The sequence below is a fragment of the Oncorhynchus clarkii genome, unplaced genomic scaffold (genome assembly GCF_045791955.1).
Source record: "Oncorhynchus clarkii lewisi isolate Uvic-CL-2024 unplaced genomic scaffold, UVic_Ocla_1.0 unplaced_contig_9008_pilon_pilon, whole genome shotgun sequence".
NCBI lineage: Eukaryota > Metazoa > Chordata > Actinopteri > Salmoniformes > Salmonidae > Oncorhynchus > Oncorhynchus clarkii.
In genome coordinates, this window is record NW_027261077.1 from 34,280 (window position 1) to 50,000 (window position 15,721).

Here is a 15,721-nt window from a genome sequence, read left to right on the forward strand (position 1 = left end):
GGAGGTGCGGACGTATGCAGACACAGAGTCACACTAAATGCCCCACACACACACACACACACACACACACACACACACACACACACACACACACACACACACACACACACACACACACACACACACACACACACACACACACACACACACACACACACACACACACACACACACACACACATGCACTTATGCATACACACATGACACGATGCCAAGCACGTGTACCAACAGTGAGACTCTGACTTCAGTTCTCATTCAATTTGACCCATAGTATATCATATTGGTCAGGGAGGGGTTTGAACACTAGGAACTGTCTTTGATGGGAAATGTATTTTCTGCCCAGTGACACTGTGGGTAAGTGAGACTTCAGGGTCAAGAGCTGGGGAGCGAGCCGGAGTGCCACTTCCAAAATCACTACGCCGTGTCCATGGCAACACTCTCTGGTCTACGAGTTCCTACTCTGTTACCAAGTGAACCTCCTCGATTGAAGAGTAGCCAAGGAGAGGAGACACAAAGAGACACTAACACAGCCATCTTTATGACAACTCTGAGCGGGAATTCAGTCTAAATGCAGCTCTCCAACACTCTGCTCTCAGAGAGACAGCTGGAGTTGGTTTAGACACTGAAGCAGAACCACTTGACTGAGTCAAAGAAGGCCGTGCACGCTCGTCTGAATCTGAGGAGAGCTGCACTAGCTACTTTAGGCTACAGTGCGGCAGGGTAGCCTAGTGGTTAGAGTGTTGGACTAGTAACCGGAAGGTTGCAAGTTCAAACCCCCGAGCTGACATATTTTCTGTCGTTCTGCCACTGAACAGGCAGTTAACCCACTGTTCCTAGGCCATTGTTGAAAATAAGAATTTGTTCTTAACTGACTTGCCTAGTTAAATAAAGGTAAAATAAAAATGTGTCACTTCTTCAGGACTAATGATTTGCGGGTTAACCTGTCTTAATCCACGGGGAAATATGCCGCTATTCACACAGCGATCACTGGCGTATAAAGTTAAGTATTATTTACAGACACTCATTTGTTCTGCAGACAATAGAAAGTTAACACTTTCCTTCACATCAGAGTAAAAAAAGACAGTTTAATGTTCAAGTATGAAAATATGGCGGTAAGCAAACACCTTCCACTGATTTACTAACTGCTGGATGTAGGGATGTCAAACATATTATACACTCTGGACGTACAAGGTGAGTAAAGATATGCTGCTTTTACTGATCGGATCTCTCATGGTACTGTTGATTCAATTTGTATCCACACAGAAAAACCATGGCAACAAATGACACCAACACACACAGACTACACCAACACCTCTTGTTAGGAAACCAAGCCTCACAGTCTCCTCGTTGAACTAGGCCTCTGACCGGATTGTGATCATAGCGTGGCTTTGTGCCCCAGTTCAAATCAATGACCTCAGCCCTTTCACTCACACACAGCCTGCCTATTGATGGCTGGATGGGGTCAGACATTCTAGAAGCATCCACACAATCCTCTGGTCTTTCTCTACGGGGCTCTGTCTCTGTTCTGTGGGGCTTTGGGATAATGCTGATGGTCAGCACACGGCCACACGGGCCTCCCCACAGACCTATTGTGAAACCATGTTGTTGACGTGCTGGTTCCACTGAAACTGCAAGGGTGGAGGGATGGAGAGGGTGGAGGGATGGAGAGGTGGAGGGGTGGAGGGGTGGAGAGGTGGAGAGGGTGGAGGGGTGGAGAGGGTGGAGGGATGGAGAGAGGGAGGGGTGGAGAGGGTGGAGGGATGGAGAGGTGGAGGGGTGGAGGGATGGAGAGGGTGGAGGGATGGAGGGGTGGAGGGATGGAGAGGGTGGAGAGGGTGGAGGGATGGAGGGGTAGAGGGATGGAGAGGTGGAGGGGTGGGGAGGGATGGAGAGGGTGAAGAGGGTGGAGGGGTGGAGGGGTGGAGGGATGGAGTGGTGGAGGGATGGAGAGGGTGGAGGGATGGAGGGGTAGAGAGGGTGGACGGGTAGAGAGGGTAGAGGGGTGGAGGGGTGGAGAGATGGAGGGGTGGAGGGGTGGAGAGGGTGGAGGGATCGAGGGGTGGAGAGGTAGAGAGGTAGAGGGATGGGTTGGGTGAAAGGAAGGAGGGGTGGAGGGGTGGAGGGGTAGAGGGATGGAGAGGGTGGAGGGGTGGAGGGGTGGAGAGGTGGAGGGGTGGAGAGGGTAGAGGGGTGGAGGGATGGAGAGGGTGGAGGGGTGGAGGGATGGAGAGGTGGAGGGGTGGAGAGGGTAGAGGGGTGGAGGGATGGAGAGGGTGGAGAGGGTGGAGGGATGGAGAGGGTGGATAGGGTGGAGGGATGGAGAGGGTGGAGGGATGGAGAGGGTAGAGGGGTGGAGGGATGGAGAGGGTGGAGGGATGGAGGGGTGGAGGGGTGGAGGGATGGAGAGGTGGAGGGGTGGAGAGGGTAGAGGGGTGGAGGGATGGAGAGGGTGGAGAGGGTGGAGGGATGGAGGGGTGGAGGGATGGAGAGGTGGAGGGGTAGAGAGGGTAGAGGGGTGGAGGGATGGAGAGGGTGGAGAGGGTGGAGGGATGGAGGGGTAGAGGGATGGAGAGGTGGAGGGGTGGGGAGGGATGGAGAGGGTGAAGAGGGTGGAGGGGTGGAGGGGTGGAGGGATGGAGTGGTGGAGGGATGGAGAGGGTGGAGGGATGGAGGGGTAGAGAGGGTGGACGGGTAGAGAGGGTAGAGGGGTGGAGGGGTGGAGAGATGGAGGGGTGGAGGGGTGGAGAGGGTGGAGGGATGGAGGGGTGGAGAGGTAGAAAGGTAGAGGGATGGGTTGGGTGAAAGGAAGGAGGGGTGGAGGGGTGGAGGGGTAGAGGGATGGGGAGGGTGGAGGGAAGGAGGGGTGGAGGGGTGGAGGGGTAGAGGGATGGGGAGGGTGGAGGGAAGGAGGGGTGGAGGGGTGGAGGGGTAGAGGGATGGGGAGGGTGGAGGGAAGGAGGGGTGGAGGGGTAGAGGGGTGGGGAGGGTGGAGGGAAGGAGGTGTGGACATTGGTTCCTCTCCACCCATTAGTTCCTCCCCACCCAGTCAGGACCCAGTCAGGACATTGGTTCCTCCCCACCCAGTCAGGACATCGGTTCCTCCCCACCCAGTCAGGATATTGGTTCCTCCCTACCGAGTCAGGACATTGGTTCCTCCCCACCGAGTCAGTACATTGGTTCCTCCCCACCCAGTCAGGACATTGGTTCCTCCCCACCCAGTCAGGACATTGGTTCCTCTCCATCCAATCAGGATGCTTGTGGGAAACCTAACAAGCCAGAGGGATCTACTCTTCACTTCCTCCCTCACACTTCTATTCAGGTAGAGGCTAGAGACTGGAGGTTGGACACTGGAGGTTGGACACTGGAGGTTGGAGGCTAGAGGTTGGAGGTTGGAGGCTAGAGGTTGGAGACTGGAGGCTAGAGGTTGGAGGCTAGAGATTGGAGGCTAGAGGTTGGAGGCTGGAGGCTAGAGGTTGGAGGCTGGAGGTTGGAGGCTAGAGGTTGGAGACTGGAGGCTAGAGGTTGGAGGCTGGAGGCTGGAGGTTGGAGGCTGGAGGTTGGAGGCTAGAGCTTGGAGGCTGGAGGTTGGAGGCTAGAGCTTGGAGGCGAGCGCCTGGAGGGGTTGTTAGCTATATCCAGTGCTTAAAATCCCCTTTATAATAACACATTGAATGTATATCACCACTTTTGCATACTGGCATAAAGCAGTAGAGTACAGGGTGCTTGTAGAAGTTGCATACATGGGAAAAAATGCCCCATTTTCCCAGAATGTGTAGCCAAGGGTCCAGGAAAAAATGCCCCATTTTCACAGAATGTGTAGCCAAGGGTCCAGGAAAAAATGCCCCATTTTCACAGAATGTGTAGCCAAGGGTCCAGGAAAAAATTTGGCCTTTTTATTAAAACTTTTCATGCAATTCTACATAATTTTAGATGACTGGATACCTTAGCATAATCATTTTTAATACCTCACAAACAATGGAAAAGACAGGATACTTTGACACTGACAAACGGAGATCAATAAAAACGAACTTGTCTTGTATCCATCAATAGCCTACAGTAGTTATCGGTGTGTGGAGACACATATTGTACAATATGAGGAGGAAATGATAGTCCTAAAAAATCTCCAGTTTCACTGATTCACCCAATGATGTGTGTTGGTCTATACAGGCTACAATGTTGAGCAAACCATAAACACGGTCCGGCCCAACACGAATCAATTCTTACAATATCAGACACGCTTTCACATTAGGCAACGCTTTTTATGGGGCAGGAGAATAACAGAGGAGGCAACTGTAATTAACTCTGAATGATTTGATGATCATTTTTACATTGTGAAGAAAGAAAAAATGTCATGCCAAGAGAGGTACCGGATCCTGGCAAATGGCTTCCGGAACGAAGCCATCACTTCCCCTCTGCTGCTCCTGACAAGCAGCAGTAGTCCAACCTCCAGTCCTACAGGCACCGAGAGAGAGGAACAAACCTCCTGTTAGAGAGTGAGGAGGTAGGATGGGCTCCTTCCTAATCACTACATAGACTGGGACATCTTCACACACCCACTAACCTCAGTGGAGGAGAGGTACCAGTTAGTCCAACCTCCAGTCCTACAGGCACCGAGAGAGAGGAACAAACCTCCTGTTAGAGAGTGAGGAGGTAGGATGGGCTCCTTCCTAATCACTACATAGACTGGGACATCATCACACACCCACTAACCTCAGTGGAGGAGAGGTACCAGTTAGTCCAACCTCCAGTCCTACAGGCACCGAGAGAGAGGAACAAACCTCCTGTTAGAGAGTGAGGAGGTAGGATGGGCTCCTTCCTAATCACTACATAGACTGGGACATCTTCACACACCCACTAACCTCAGTGGAGGAGAGGTACCAGTTAGTCCAACCTCCAGTCCTACAGGCACCGAGAGAGAGGAACAAACCTCCTGTTAGAGAGTGAGGAGGTAGGATGGGCTCCTTCCTAATCACTACATAGACTGGGACATCATCACACACCCACTAACCTCAGTGGAGGAGAGGTACCAGTTAGTCCAACCTCCAGTCCTACAGGCACAGAGAGAGAGGAACAAACCTCCTGTTAGAGAGTGAGGAGGTAGGATGGGCTCCTTCCTAATCACTACATAGACTGGGACATCATCACACACCCACTAACCTCAGTGGAGGAGAGGTACCAGTTAGTCCTAATACATTGCATTCTATTTTCAAATAGCACATCTAAAATAGCTTGATGGTGGGGTTTGCTGAATGTATGTCCAGGAGTCAGACCTGGGTTCAAATACTATTTGAAATGATTTCAAATACTTTATCTGGGCTTCTTACCCTCTGCAGTGAGAAGGCTCCTACCCTCTGCAGTGAGAAGGCTCCTACCCTCTGCAGTGAGAAGGCTCCTACCCTCTGCAGTGAGAAGGCTCCTACCCTCTGCAGTGAGAAGGCTCCTACCCTCTGCAGTGAGAAGGCTCCTACCCTCTGCAGTGAGAAGGCTTCTACTCTCTGCAGTGAGAAGGCTCCTACCCTCTGCAGTGAGAAGGCTTCTACTCTCTGCAGTGAGAAGGCTCCTACCCTCTGCAGTGAGAAGGCTCCTACCCTCTATAAATACAGTATGGGGATGAGGTAGATTGGATGGGCTATTTAGAGATGAAATATGTACAGGTGCAGTGATCTGTGAGCTGCTCTGACAGCTGGTGCTTAAAGATAGTGAGGGAGGTAAGAGTCTCCAGCTTCAGAGATTTTTGCAGTTCGTTCCAGTCATTGGCAGCAGAGAACTGGAAGGAGAGGCGGCCAAAGGAAGAATTGGCTTTGGAGATGACAAGTGAGATATACCTGCTGGAGCGCGTGCTACGGGTGGGTGCTGCTATGGTGACCAGTGAGCTGAGAAAATATATATATATTTTTTTTTAACCTTTATTTAACGAGGCAAGTCAGTTAAGAACAAATTCTTATTGAAGGCGGGGCTTTACCTAGCAGAGACTTGTAGATGACCTGGAGCCAGTGGGTTTGGCGACGAGTATGAAGCGAGGGCCAGCCAACGAGAGCATACAGGTCGCAGTGGTGGCTTTGGTGACAAAACGGATGGCACTGTGATAGACTGCATCCAATTTGTGTTGGAGGTTATTTTCTCTGTGTGCCTCACAACCATGTTAGACCATGTTATCCCTCTGAGCTAAAGCCTACATATATCTATTAAAAGCTCAGGTTAGGCTTCATGTGAATTATACTGCAGTGGTCTCTCATCTATCATCACACACACACACACACACACAGCAGGTCTGTTCTCACCAGGTGAGAGGACAATGTGATTACCCAGCATGCATTGGAGGAGGCGTTATGAGGGAGAGTGGAAACATGGCAGGTCTGAGATTCACTTCCCATCAGGTCACAGAGCCTAGATCAAACAGACTGCTACTGCACCCTACAATCTATCCCATTCTTAGTATAGCACAGTTCTTAGTATAGCACAGTTCACACACACACACACACACACACACACACACACACACACACACACACACACACACACACACACACACACACACACACACACACACACACAGAGAAAATGCTGGAGGAGAGCTTGTCAGATGCAGCATAGTATTATGTAACAAAGTACAATGTTATCTGAATCCAGAAGTGTCCGTACTGTTTCCTACCAATCTTACAATCTATTCAGCATTTATTACAATACAACCTGCTTACTGGCCAGTAATGACTAGAGAGGTAAAGTGACTGGACACCTCGTAGTACACATATGAATGGACTATTAGTGCTTGATAATAGAATTATCATTAGAGGGATGGAGGGATTATTGTGTGGGGATTGGACCTCTCTTCTCTCCGGCCCCCCTCTCAGGGTCTATCCCCTGATTATCCTCTATCTATCCTATTTCTGCCAGGGATTGACCCCGATTCCCCCCTCCAACTCCAACTCCTCACCCACCTCCCCCTTTCCCATCACCCACCTCCACCCCCATCACCCCCCCCCCACCCTCACCCACCCCCATCACCCTGCCACCTCACCCACCTCCTGCCCCCTCACCCACATCCTGCCCCCTCACCCACCTCCTGCCCCCTCACCCACCTCCACCCCATCACCCCCCCCCACCCTCACCCACCCCCATCACCCTGCCCCCTCACCCACCTCCTGCCCCCTCACCCACATCCTGCCCCCTCACCCACCTCCACCCCCATCACCCACCACCCCACTCCCTCCACCCTCAGACTACTCATCCTGCCTGATGAACAGATGGAGGGATGAAGGATAGGGGGATGCCAATTCACACTGGTCCTCCCGGCCATCCTCCTGTCCATTCATCCTTACCATCCCAGCAGAGAGAGAGAGAGAATGGGGGATTGTCAGGTGGACTGGGGATCGTGGACAAGGTCTATATGTGGAACGACCAGTGGCAGCAGCATTTAGCATGTTAATACTGTAACCATAAAGGTCTAACAGCTATGCTCTGAAGGTCTCTCACACACACACACACACACACAACACACAACACACACACACAACACACAACACACACACACACAACACACATCACACCACACACACACACACACACACACACACACAACACACATCACACCACACACACAACACACACACACACAGTGGATGTGGAAGGTGGGTTACTGGTGCCATAGTAACTCATGTCGTTGTTAAACACAGTGTCACGCTCCGAGGCATCAATAGCTTTTACCTTCCAGTGTAATGCAACTGCATATCAATGAAATCCAATGAGATCTACCCAGATTGGCCACCGGTATTTATAGCCACCGATCAACATAACACAAAGCAGTTGAGAGAGAGAATGTTTATTGATCTGGAAACCTGCAGAGAAAGGATGGTGCTGAACAGAAACAGATTTCTTCCTGTCTATTTGTTGACGTCCATGTAAGTGAGACACTGACAGCTCGGAATAAAGTGTTACGTTATTTCAGGGAATTCACCATTTCTGCTTTTAAAAAGATCAATAACTCAATAAAACACAACTAGTGAAAGTACTTAGTGACAACTGTTGATGTACTTTAAAAGACAGACTATTAGTCCCCAACAACATGACTCCACAACAGACTGCACTACGGTCCATGATTAAAAGCTATTTTTGGGACTTCATTTTTCCTCCAAACCACTGTGCCCTTTAAGAGAAAGGGAATTGGTGCGCACGCTGTAACATCATAATGTTAAAATGCCCACTGTAGCCTGAGGAGTGGGCCTTATCTGGTGTGGATTGACTGACTAGACCAGATTCACATCAAAGGCATACACTGTGTTACACTGTAAGTTCATTAGTATCTGATTATGTTCCCTGTGGTGAACACACACGCACACACACACACACACACACACACACACACACACACACACACACACACACACACACACACACACACACACACACACACACACACACACACACAGGGCCGGTATGGATTCACCCTGCAGGGTTCCTTCTCTGGCTGAGCGCATGGCCACTGATGAGATGACCACAGACAAGTGATGGCCACAAAACCAACGACCAGTAAGCACCAAACAACCGGCCAGCAACCAACCAACAATAAACCCAACAACCTCTACTAAGAGACTGAGGCAAGGCATGTGCACTCTCAGAAATAAAGTTCCATATAGAACTATTTGTCTTGTAGGAGAACCCTCTGAAAAAGTTCCATATAGAACCATTTGTCTTGTAGGAGAACCCTCTGATAAAGTTCCATATAGAACCATTTGTCTTGTAGGAGAACCCTCTGAAAAAGTTCCATATAGAACAATTTGTCCTGTAGGAGAACCCTCTGATAAAGTTCCATATAGAACCATTTGTCCTGTAGGAGAACCCTCTGAAAAAGTTCCATATAGAACCATTTGTCCTGTAGGAGAACCCTCTGATAAAGTTCCATATAGAACCATTTGTCCTGTAGGAGAACCCTCTGAAAAAGTTCCATATAGAACCATTTGTCCCTGTAGGAGAACCCTCTGAAAAAGTTCCATATAGAACCATTTGTCTTGTAGGAGAACCCTCTGATAAAGTTCCATATAGAACCATTTGTCCTGTAGGAGAACCCTCTGAAAAAGTTCCATATAGAACCATTTGTCTTGTAGGAGAACCCTCTGATAAAGTTCCATATAGAACCATTTGTCCTGTAGGAGAACCCTCTGAAAAAGTTCCATATAGAACCATTTGTCCCTGTAGGAGAACCCTCTGATAAAGTTCCATATAGAACCATTTGTCCTGTAGGAGAACCCTCTGAAAAAGTTCCATATAGAACCATTTGTCCCTGTAGGAGAACCCTCTGATAAAGTTCCATATAGAACAATTTGTCCTGTAGGAGAACCCTCTGAAACAGTTTGAGATTGAACTATTTGTCTTTGTAGGAGAACCCTCTGAAACAGTTTGAGATTGAACTATTTGTCTTTGTAGGAGAACCCTCTGAAACAGTTTGAGATTGAACTATTTGTCTTTGTAGGAGAACCCTCCAGATAGAACTCTTTTTGGATCATATTGAACCCTTTTTGGTTCCATATAGAACCTCTGGTTCCACTGTAAAGGTTCTCCTACAGGGACAAATACATAGCACTCTTCCTTTCTGAGAGTGTGACAACTGGCAGTGCAATGAATCCAGACACTGTACATGCTATTTAAATAACACAGACTGACCAGGTGAATCCAGACACTGTACATGCTATTTAAATAACACAGACTGACCAGGTGAATCCAGACACTGTACATGCTATTTAAATAACACAGACTGACCAGGTGAATCCATTTGAAAGATATGATCCCTTATTGATGTCACTTGATCCACTTCAATCAGTGTAGATGAAGGGGAGGAGACAGGTTAAAGAAGGATTTGTAATCCTTGAGACAGTTGAGACATGGATTGTGTATGTGTGCCATTCAGAGGATGAATGGGCAAGACAACATATTGAAGTGCCTTTGAACGGGGTATGGTAGTAGGTACCAGGCACACCAAGAACTGCAACGCTGCTGGGTTTTTCACGCTCAACAGTTTCCTGAATGGTCCACCACCCAAAGGACATCCAGCCAATTTGACACAACTGTGGGAAGCATTGGAGTCAACATGGGCCAGCCTCCCTGTGGAACACTTTCAATACCTTGTAGAGTCCACACCCTGACACATTGAGGCTGTTCTGAGGGCAAAACGGGATGCAAGTCAATATTAGGAAGGTGTTTTTAATGTTTGGTCTATATGCCAGTAGGTAGGTAAGACCAGTACATACTGTACTGTCGTTTGGCAGCGCTGAGAGAAACATATAAAAGTGTAATTAAATATATTAAACAAATAAAATGTTAAGGAACATATTGATTCTCCAACAAATAGAATCACTTTCAGCGATGACAGATACATAAAGGTTGCTCTTACCTATGGGGATCCAATCAAAGGGCTTCGTCCTCCAGTTGGATTCATCCACACACTCTGACTGCTGAGAAGGACTTCAGACCTGGAACACAAATGAATGAACGTTAGACACAAGCTTGGCCATCCCACCGTAATGCATCTGTCCTGACACAAAGGAAGAACCAGGAGAAGGGAAATGGCACAGAGGAATGTAAACATGCTGTAGTGTGAGGTAGTAAGGGTTGTAAAATGTACAGGGGTATCTAGTTCACATCGCATTTGTTCTGCATGCCCTAGAAATCAACTTTTTACAGATGTGGGATCTTAATTTGAGCCAGTTTGCTACAGCAGGAAAATAATCCTGCAGCAAGAGGAAATGTGGATTATTTTGTGGATTCTTATTCATTGTATAGGATGATACATTTTTTCCTTAGAGCTAATTAAGTTTGATATTTAAAAGAGGACTCACAAACTTTAAAACTCAAATACACTTCAAATGTGTATTTCCTGTCGTGCAGGAAAATTCTCAGCAACTTAAAGAGTCATCAAATAAAGATCCTACATCTGTATGTGCAATAATGTCTTTCACCTGAGTGAAAAAAAGGACAAAAAATCTAACTTAAAAGGAACTTATTATTAGGTATTTCATCAAAACAGAAAAACAAAGAGATGCTCCAAAGGCCTGAAGAGAAGACATCACACAGGACAGTGTGTCTTATTATGGTAAAATATACACACACACACACACACACACACACATACACACACACACACACACACACACACACACACACACACACACACACACACACACACACACACACAGGACAGTGTGTCTTATTATGGTAAAATATACACACACACACACACACACACACACACACACACACACACACACACACACACACACACACACACACACACACACACACACACACACAGGACAGAGTGTGTGTGTGTGTGTCTTACTATGGTAAAATATATACACACACACACAGGACAGAGTGTGTGTGTGTGTCTTACTATGGTAAAATATATACACACACACACAGGACAGAGTGTGTGTGTGTGTCTTATTATGGTAAAATATATACACACACACACACACACACACTTCATGACTATGAATACCTTATCATAACTACCAGTGAAACAAGCCATTATTTTGAGTTTGAGTTTATTTGAGTTTATTTTATTTTTACAGGGACAGTGCACATTAATCAACGTTTCAGTAAAAGTGCTGGTTTTAGCCAGCCGGATAATTTTCAACCATAATTACAATATAGACAATAGCAACATAGGACAAGCAAGACATAGCATACAGACAGAGCAACATAGGACAAGCAAGACATAGCATACAGACAGAGCAACATAGGGCAAGCAAGATGTAGCATACAGACAGAGCAACATAGGACAAGCAAGATGTAGCATACAGACAGAGCAACATAAGACAAGCAAGACATAGCATACAGACAGAGCAACATAGGGCAAAAAGCAGCAAGACAAAATTCATAAAAGCAACAAAGTGTTTCCACACCTCACAAGCTACAGACAACAGACAACATGGAAAGTCGGCAACACACAGCTAGGGATTATTTTCACAAATCTGATTGACCTTTAGCCGTGTCTTCAAGCATTTTGTGAAAGTGTGATAGGTGGTGCAGTTATTTGTGTCTGATGGCAGTGTATTCCAGACATGGGAAGCTCTCACAGAGAAAACGGATTTACTAAAGGTGCTTTTCCTTAAGGGAACTATACAGTCACCTCTCATGGCAGACCTTGTGGATCTGCTGCCATATGTTTGGGTTTTCTGTTTAACAAAAATACTGAGTGGAGGGGGAGGAGCCAGGCCATTTAGGATCTTGAACACAAGACATGCGTCGGTGTATTGCACAAGATTTTCCCAACTCAAGAGCTCATGCTTTCTGAGGATGTAACAGTGATGATGGCTATTGGGCATCCTATCAAGCACTTTGAGAGCCTGTTTGTAGACAGACTGAATAGGTTTTAATGTTGTACAGCAAGCTTGGGCCCAACTAGTCAAGCAGTATGTTAAGTGGGGGAGTATCATAGAATTGAAGTACAGTTTTGCTACCTCTGTAGTCAAACAATTTCGTATAAATCGGAAATTAGCTAGGTTGAATTTGGTTATTTGAATGACCTTTTTCACATGCTTTTTAAAAGAGAGGTTGGAATCAAGTATGATGCCAAGGTATTTAAAATCAGATACCACCTGGAGCTTCTCCCCTGACACATAGACATCTGGCTCAGTAGCATCTGTTGCCCTCTTTGTGAAGAACATGCAAACAGTTTTTACATTGAGATGCAAACACGAGTCACTGAGCCACTTTGTAACCTGGACCACTACAGTAGTGAGTTCTTGTGCAGCTTTTCCCATTTGTGAGAAAGAACATGACAGATAACAAGCATTTATAACCAGATATTTTTCTAAACATAAAACAAGGACATTATAACTGTAGTTAGCTCATTCAGTAACTATTCTAAGTAACCTATAAATCTGGCCCTTTTTAACTCTCTGTTTGACTAAATCACATCAGACAAGCCATCTACCCTTCTCCTGAGATGCGTCCTGAATAGCACCCTATTCCCTACGTAGCTCGCATTACTTTGGTCCAGAGCTCTATGGGCCCTGGTCAAAAGTAGTGCGCTGCATTGGGAATAGGGTGCCATTTGGGACGCATACATCCCCATGAAGCAATCAGCAGCAGCTGCTCTCAGGCAGGCAGAAGCAGAGAAAAGCTAACACACTCCAACTACACAGGCCTGACCCCAAGCCCTACACAGTTACTATGGAGACAGAGTGAGCGAGACAGAGAGAGAGCGAGAGAGAGACAGACAGAGAGACAGAGAGAGGGGGGGGGGTGGAGCGAGAGAGAGAGAGAGAGACAGACAGACAGACAGAGAGGGAGGGGGTGGAGCGAGAGAGAGAGACAGAGAGAGAGAGAGCGAGAGTGAGCGAGAGAGATAGACAGAGAGGGGGGAGAGGGGGAGAGATGGAGAGAGAGAGAGAGAGGCAGAAAGAGAGCGAGAGAGATAGACAAAGAGAGGTGGAGCGAGAGAGAGAGAGAGAGAGAGAGAGAGAGAAAGAAAGAAAGAAAGAAAGAAAGAAAGAAAGAAAGAAAGAAAGAAAGAGAGAGAGAGAGAGAGAGAGAGGGAAAGAGAGAGGCAGAGAGAGAGGGTGGAGGAGGAGAGATGAGGAAGCGAGAGCAGGAGAGAGAGAGGGTGGAGGAGGAGGGATGAGGAAGCGAGAGCAGGAGAGAGAGAGAAGCCGGCATATAAAACATAAAAGCGTTGTGAGTGGGAATCAGTGAAAGAGCATGTATTATTTAGTGTTAAATCTAAAACCTCTTCATCATCACAGAGCGGGAAGAGAGGAGAGGAGAAAGGTACCGTACATATGAATGCTTTATGGGAAATCCACACACAGCTTCCACATCTCCTCTGCTCTAGGACTGTACTGAGGGCTGAGGACACATACGCATGCAAACACACACACACAATATATATATATATATCAGCATAACGTCGCATAGGGCCATTAACACAAAACTGGTCATCCCTCTCTGGTTAGAGGTGAGGTGTGTGTGTTCCTGCGTGCGTGGAGCAATTGCATTTAAAAATATACAGTTGAAGTCAGAAGCTTACATACACCTTAGCAAATACATTTAAACTCAGTTTTTCACAATTCCTGACATTTAATCACAGTAAAAATTCCCTGCCTTAGGCCAGTTAGGATCACCACTTTATTTTAAGAATGTGAAATGTCAGAATAATAGAGATAATTATTTATTTCAGCTTTTATTTATTTCCTGAAAACCTGAAAGGCCGCTCAGTAAGGAAGAAGCCACTGCTCCAAAACCACCATAAAAAAAGGCAGACTACGGTTTGCAACTGCACATGGGGACAAAGATAGTACTTTTTGGAGAAATGTCCTCTGGTCTGATGAAACAAAAACAGAACTGTTTGGTCATAACGACCATTGTTATGTTTGGAGGAAAAAGGGGGAAGCTTGCAAGCCGAAGAACACCATCCCAACCGTGAAGTACGGGGGAGGCAGCATCATGTTGTGGGGGTGTTTTGCTGCAGGAGGGACTGCTGCACTTCACAAAATAAATGGCATCATGAGGGAGGAAAATTATGTGGATATATTGAAGCAACATCTCAAGACATCAGTCAGGAAGTTAAATCTTGGTCGCAAATGGGTCTTCCAAATGGACAATGACCCCAAGCATACTTCCAAAGTTGTGGCAAAATGGCTTAAGAACAACAAAGTCAAGATATTGGAGTGGCCATCACAAAGCCCTGACCTCAAACCTATGGAAAATGTGTGGGTAGAACTGAAAAAGCGTGTGCGAGCAAGGAGGCCTACAAACCTGACTCAGTTACACCAGCTCTGTCAGGAGGAATGGGACAAAATTCAACCAACTTATTGTGGGAAGCTTGTGGAAGGCTACCCAAAACATTTGACCCAAGTTAAACCATTTAAAGGCAATGCTACCAAATACTAATTGAGTGTATGTAAACTTCTGACCCACTGGGAATGTGATGAAATAAATAAAAGCTGAAATAAATCATTCTCTCTACTATTATTCTGACATTTCACATACTTAAAATAAAGTGGTGATCCTAACTGACCTAAAACAGGGAATTTTTACTGGGATTAAATGTCAGGAATTGTGAAAAACTGAGTTTAAATGTATTTGCTAAGGTGTATGTAAACTTCCGACTTCAACTGTATATATATTTAACAAGGAAAGTAAGAACAAATTCTTATTTACAATGACGGTCTACACCGGCCAAACCCGGGCGACGCTGGGCCAATTGTGCGCCGCCCTATGTGACTCACAATCACGTCCGATTGTGACACAGCCTGGATTCGAACCAGGGTGTCTGTAGTGACGCCTCAAGCACTGAGATGCAGTGCCTTGGACCGCAATATGTTTTTTTCTCAAGGCTGTTTGAGGGAGAGATGGAGGGAAGGAAGAACAGAGAAAAGAAAGAATCATGTCTAGAGGTGATTGGTTTATATCATAGGAGACACTGTACCTACCAGTCTGTAGATCAGCTGTACTACATTAAAGTTGTGGTAATATAGGAGACACTGTACCTACCAGTCTGTAGATCAGCTGTACTACATTAAAGTTGTGGTAATATAGGAGATACTATACCTACCAGTCTGTAAATCAGCTGTACTACATTAAAGTTGTGGTAATATAGGAGACACTATACCTACCAGTCTGTAGATCAGCTGTACTACATTAAAGCTGTGGTAATATAGGAGACACTATACCTACCAGTCTGTAGATCAGCTGTACTACATTAAAGTTGTGGTAATATAGG

At 46.6% G+C, this 15,721-nt stretch overlaps 1 protein-coding gene across 1 annotated transcript in view; it reads right to left on the bottom strand.

Moving 5' to 3' along the window:
* Window positions 1-15,721, bottom strand: part of LOC139404673 (neuronal cell adhesion molecule-like) — a gene marked incomplete at its 3' end in the record, with an annotated part of 84,010 nt that overhangs the window by 31,561 nt on the left and 36,728 nt on the right. Inside the window, exon 2 of the mRNA XM_071147279.1 lies at window positions 10,385-10,463. The remainder of the gene's footprint in view (window positions 1-10,384; window positions 10,464-15,721) is intronic.